A 6,840-nucleotide genomic window follows, 5' to 3' on the forward strand; every position below is an offset into this window, starting at 1 on the left:
ATATATATATACACACTTTTTTTTTTTTTTTTGAGACGGAGTTTCGCTCTTGCTGCTGCCCCGGCTAGAGTGCAATGGCGCCATCTCGGCTCACCGCAACCTCCGCCTCCCATGTTCAAGCGATTCTCCTGCCTCAGCCTCCCAAGTAGCTGGGATTACAGTAGCTGGGATTACAAGCATGCGCCACCACGCCTGGCTAATTTTGTATTTTTAGTAGAGACGGGGTTTCTCCATTTTGGTCAGGCTGGTCTCGAACTCCCGACCTCAAGTGATGCCCCGCCTCAGCCTCCCAAAGTACTGGGATTACAGGTGGCCGGGCGCCCCTATTTTAAGGACGCTATTGCTGTGGAGGAGTAACCCCACTTTTAGGAATCCTTTTCCTTGCGAAAGGCAATTTGAGATCAGGCGCTACAACTCTCGCTCAGGTTACCCTTAGAAAGGCTGTGGACCCTGGACTCCGCCTCAGATTGCATAACAACTGAGGGGTGGGTCCCTATTTCCTCTCTGTAATCTGCAGCCAATCGTTCACGAGGTAAACAGAACAACCGCGCTTCTCTCAGCGGAGAACTGTGGCTGCCCTTCCGGTGAAAACAGAGGAAGTGGGAGCGGCGGGAAGCGCTTTGGGATCAGGGTGACCCCTGGAGCGTAGAGTAACCAGGTCACAAGCATACGGGACTGTTCAGATTCCATAGTTATCAAATGTATTCAGGTTTAAATTTTACTTTTGTAGAAAAAAATGTAAATAATCCTTTGAGAATATTTAATGAGAAATGTTGGCCGTATCTTTATCTGGTCTGCGGCTCTGTCCCTATATCCTGGGTAGGAGACTACATCTGTATCTTGTATCACAGGAGGCACCTTCTTCCTGCTTGCTGGCCTTTACAGCTGTGCACAAACTTGCAAGTGAATTTCCTGCCCGCCTCCACCCACAGTGTAAGCCTCGCTGGAACAGCTTACTTATTGCCCCAGATGTATGTGGCGTAACCGCCTTCCGTTTCCTGGTTCTGAGTTTCAGTGTTACTCAGGCAATGCTTCTGCTGAAAATTTTTTTTTGTTTTCTTTTTTTGAGACAGTCTCACTCTGTGGCCCAGGCTGGAGTGTAGTGGCGCGGTCTCGGCTCATTGCAGCCTCCACCTCCTGGGTTCAAGCGAGTCTCCTGCCTCAAGTCTCCCGAGTGTGGAACTTCTCTTTTTATTTCATTTATTTATTTATTTAGAGACGGAGTTTCGCTTTGTCGCCCAGGCTGGAGTGCAGTGGCGTGATCTCGGCTCACGGCAACCTCCACCTCCCAGGTTCAAACGATTCTCCTGCCTCAGCCTCCTGAGTAGCTGGGATTACAGGCACAGGCCACAACACCTGCCTAATTTTTTTTTTTTTGTATTTTTAGTAGACATGGGGTTTCACCATGTTGGTCAGGCTGGTCTCGAACTCCTGACCTCAGGTGGTCTGCCCGCCTCAGCCTCCCAAAGTGCTGGGATTACAGGCGTTAGCCACCACGCCCGGCCTATTTATTTATTTTAGACAGAGTTTCACTCTGTCACCCAAGCTGGAATGCAATGGCGTGATCTCGGCTTACTGCAACCTGCATGCCCCGGGTTTAAGCAATTCTCCTGCCTCAGCCTCCCGAGTAGCTGGAACTACAGGCATGCACCACCATGTTCAGCTAATTTTTTGTATTTTTAGTAGATATGGGGTTTCACCATGTTGGTCAGGCTGGTCTCGAACTCCCGACCTCAAGCGATCCACCCGCCTTGACCTCCCAAAGTGCTTGGATACAGGCATGAGCCACTGCACCTGGCTGAACTTCTCCTTTTAATTGGAGGTTTTATTTTATTTATTTATTTTTTTTTTTTGAGACGAAGTCGCACTCTGGATGCCCAGGCTAGAGTGCAGCCCATGGAGGGCGAGCCAAAGCAGGGTGGGGCGTTGCCTCACCTGGGAAGTGCAAGGGGTCAGGGAATTTCCCTTTCCTAGCCAAGGGAAGCCGTGACAGACTGTACCTGGAGAAACAGTACACTTCTGCCCAAATACTGGGCTTTTCCCATGGTCTTCGCAACCGGCAGACCAGGGGATTCCCTCCTGTGCCTGGCTTGGTGGGTCTTACGCCCATGGAACCTTGCTTACTGATAGCACAGCAGTCTAAGATCAACCTGCAGTACTGCAGCTTGGCAGGGGGAGGGGCCTCCGCCCTTCCTTAGGCTTGAGTAGGCAGGTTTATGCTCACAATGTAAACAAAGAGACCAGGAAGCTGGAACTGGGTGGAGCCCACTGCAGCTCAGCAAGGCCTACTGCCTCTCTAGATTTCACCTCTGTGGGCAGGGCATATCAGAACAAAAGGCAGCGGACAGCTTCGGCAGACCTAAACGTCCTTGTCTGACAGTTCTGAAGAGAGCAGTGGTATCATCCTGATACCAAAGCTTGGCAGAGATACAACAAAAAAAAATAATGTTAGGCCAGTATTCCTGATGAACATTGATGTGAAAATCCTTAATAAAATGCTGGCAAACCAAATCCAGCAGCACATCAAAAAGCTCATCCACCACGATCAAGTCAGCTTCATCCCTGGGATGCAAGGCTGCTTCAACATACGCAAATCAATAAATGTAATCCATCACATAAACAGAACCAACGACAAAAACCACATGATTATCTCAATAGATGCAGAAAAGGCCTTCGACAAAAATTCAACAGCCCTTCATGCTAAAAACTCTCAATAAACTACGTATTGTTGACGTATTTCAAAATAATAAGAGCTGTTTATCACAAACCCACAGCCAATATCATACTGAATGGGCAAAAACTGGAAGCATTCCCTTTGAAAACTGGCATGAGGCAAGGATGCCCTCTCTCACCACTCCTATTCAACATAGTGGTGGAAGTTCCGGCCAGGGCAATCAGGCAAGAGAAAGAAATAAAGGGTACTCAATTAGGAAAAGAGGAAGTGAAATTGTCTCTGTTTGCAGATGACATGACAGTATATTTAGAAAACCCCATCATCTCAGCCCAAAATCTCCTTAAGCTGATAAGCAACTTCAGCAGTCTCAGGATACAAAATCATTGCGCAAAAATCACAAGCATTCCTATACACCAATAACAGACAAACAGAGAACCAAATCATGAGTGGGCTCCCATTCACAATTACTACAAAGAAAATAAAATACCTAGGAATCCAACTTACAAGGGGTGTGAAGGACCTCTTCAAGGAGAACTACAAACCACTGCTCAACAAAATAAAAGAGGACAAACAAATGGAAGAACATTCCATGCTCATGTATAAGAAGAATCAATATCATGAAAATGGCCATACTGCCCAAGGTAATTTATAGATTCAGTGTCATCTCCATCAAGCTACCAAGGACTTTCTTCACAGAATTGGAAAAAACTACTTTAAAGTTCATATGGAACAAAAAAAGAGCTTGCATTGCCAAAACAATCCTAAGCAAAAAGAACAAAGCTGGAGGCATCACCCTACCTGACTTCAAACTATACTATGAGGCTACAGTAACCAAAACAGCATGGTAGTGGTACCAAAACAGATATATAGACCAATGGAAGAGAACAGAGGCCTCAGATATAACACCACACATCTACAACCATCTGATCTTTGACAAACCTGACAAAAACAAGCAATGGGGAAAGGATTTCCTATTTAATAAATGGTGCTGGGAAAACTGGCTAGCCATACGTAGAAAGCTGAAACTGCATCCCTTCCTTACACCTTATACAAAAATTAGCTCAAGATGGATTAAAGACTTAAATGTAAGACCTAAAACCATAAAAACCCTAAAAGAAAACCTAGGCAAGGCCAGGCGCGGTGGTTCACACCTGTAATCCCAGCACTTTGGGAGGCCGAGGCAGACGGATCATGAGGTCAGGAGATCGAGACCATCCTGGCTGACACGGTGAAACCCCGTCTCTACTAAAAATGCAAAATATTAGCTGGGCGTGGCAGTGGGCGCCTGTAGTCCCAGCTACTTGGGAGGCTGAGGCAGGAGAATGGCACGAACCTGGGAGGCAGAGCTCGCAGTGAGCCAAGATCGCACCACTGCACTCCGGCCTGGGCGACTGAGCGAGACTCCATCTCAAAAAAAAAAAAAAAAAAAGGAAACCTAGGCAATACCACTCAGGACATAGGCATGGTCAAAGGCTTCATGACTAAAACTCCAAAAGCAATGGCAACAAAAGCCAAAATAGACAAAAGGGATCTAATTAAACTAAAGTGCTTCTGCACAGCAAAAGAAATTATCATCAGAGTGTACAGGCAACCTACAGAATGGGAAAAAATTTTGCAATCTACCCATCTGGCAAAGGGCTAATATGCAGAAGCTACAAATAACTTAAACAAATTTACAAGAAAAAAATCAAACAACCCCATCGAAAAGTGGGCAAAGGATATGAACAGATACTTCTCAAAAGAAGACATTTATGCAGCCAACAGACACATGAAAAAATGCTCATCATCACTGGCCATCAGAGAAATACAAATCAAAACCACAATGAGATACCATCTCACGCCACTTAGAATGGTGATCGTTAAAAAGTCAGGAAACAACAGATGCTGGAGAGGATGTGGAGAAATAGGAACACTTTTACACTGTTAGTGGGAGTGTAAATCAGTTCAACCATTGTGGAAGACAGTGTGGCGATTCCTCAAGGATCTAGAACTAGAAATACCATTTAACCCAGCAGTCCAATTACTGGGTATAACCCAAAGGATTATAAGTCATGCTACTATAAAGACACATGCAGACGTACGTTTATTGTGGCACTATTCACAATAGAAAAGACTTGGAACCAACCCAGATGTCCATCAATGATAGACTGGATTAAGAAAATGCGGCACATATACACCATGGAATACTATGCAGCCATAAAAAGGGATGAATTCATGTCCTTTGCAGGGCCACAGATGAAGCTGGAAACCATTATTCTCAGCAAACTATCACAAGGACAGAAAACCAAATACCACATGTTCTCACTCATAAGTGGGAGTTGAACAATGGGAACACATGGGCACAGGGCAGGGAACATCACACACCAGGGCACGTGGGGGGTTGGAGGTTAGGGAAGGGATAGCATTAGGAGAAATACCTAATGTAAGTGACGAGTTGATGAGTGCAGCAAGCCACCATGGCACAGGTATACCTATGTAACAAACATGCATGTTGTGCACATGTACCCTAGAACTTAAAGTAAAATAAAATAAAATAAAACATAAAAAAAAGCATCTTCCCTACTTTTTAAACTGTATGTTGCTTTGTAGCAATACATTATGCACATTATAAAGTGTTTTCACATAGAAATTTTAAAAGATATGATAAAGATAAATAATTTGCCGGGCGCCGTGGCTCAAGCCTGTAATCCCAGCACTTTGGGAGGCCGAGACGGGCGGATCACAAGGTCAGGAGATCGAGACCATCCTGGCTAACACGGTGAAACCCCGTCTCTACTAAAAAAATACAAAAAACTAGCCGGGTGAGGTGGCAGGCGCCTGTAGTCCCAGCTACTCGGGAGGCTGAGGCAGGAGAATGGCGTGAACCCAGGAGGCGGAGCTTGCAGTGAGCTGAGATCGCGCCACTGCACTCCAGCCTGGGGGACAGAGTGAGACCCCGTCTCGAAAAAAAAAAAAATAACTTGTGCACACATCATACATTCATACATAATTGAATCATTGATGTACTCATTAAAATGTGACTCATCCAGGAAAATCCCTTCCCTAAATTATTTAAAGTTTTTGTTTTCCCTCAGCTACTATATTTCTGTTCTACCTCATGCAAACTAGTGAGAAACCATTGTCCCAAGACTGGTGGCCTCCTAGCATGGTTGTGCAACAGCTGTTGTCAAACTCCAGAGTCTAAAGTGCACCACGAAAGTCAGACGGCAGGCCAGATCCAGCTTCCTTGCTGAATGAAATGTTCACTGGCCAGGGAGAAACAACCACGCGGAAAATTAAATAAACCCATGACATTCATAGCCAGCAGCTCGGGTGTTTTGTAGGGTTTTCCCTGAGAAGTGGGGACTAATCGCATGAATCACTCTTTTTTTTTTTCTTTTTAGAATCTTATCTATTTGTAAATAAATGTTTCCAATTAAAGCATTGCCACTAAGCCTGTTTTCTCACCTCTACCATGGAGTTAAAGTGTCTATTTCACACTGTCCATAAAAGAATTAAGATGGCCGGGCGCAGTGGCTCACGCCTGTAATCCTAGCACTTTGGGAGACCGAGGCGGACAGATCACGAGACCATCCTGGCTAACATGGTGAAACCCTGTCTCTACTAAAAATACAAAAAATTAGCCTGGCATGGTGGCAGGCGCCTGTAGTCCCAGCTACTCGGGAGGCTGAGGCAGAAGTATGGCGTGAACCCAGGAGGCGGAGCTTGCAGTGAGCCAAGATTGTGCCACTGCACTCCAGCTTGCACGACAGAGCAAGATTCCGTCTCAAAAAATAAATAAATTAATTAATTAAATTAAATAAAAATAAAAAAGAATTAAGATAAGCCAGGCATGGTTGGTGGTTCACGCCTGTAATCCCAGAACTTTGGGAGACAGGCAGGATCACTTCAGCCCAGTCTGGGCAACATAGTGAGACCCTATCTCTTAAAACAAAGAAAAGAATCAAAATAAAACAAGAAAACAGAAACACAGAACAACTGCGTCATCATAGTGGTGACAATTTTTAGGAAACATTTTTTGTTTTTTCTGTGTGAACCTAACTGATCTAATAAGGGAGCTTAAAAGAGTAGAGTGTTGGCCGGGCGCGGTGGCTCAAGCCTGTAATCCCAGCACTTTGGGAGGCCGAGACGGGTGGATCACGAGGTCAGGAGATCGAGACCATCCT

The sequence above is a fragment of the Mandrillus leucophaeus genome, unplaced genomic scaffold, assembly GCF_000951045.1.
Source record: "Mandrillus leucophaeus isolate KB7577 unplaced genomic scaffold, Mleu.le_1.0 Scaffold581, whole genome shotgun sequence".
In the NCBI taxonomy this organism is placed as follows: Eukaryota; Metazoa; Chordata; class Mammalia; order Primates; family Cercopithecidae; genus Mandrillus; species Mandrillus leucophaeus.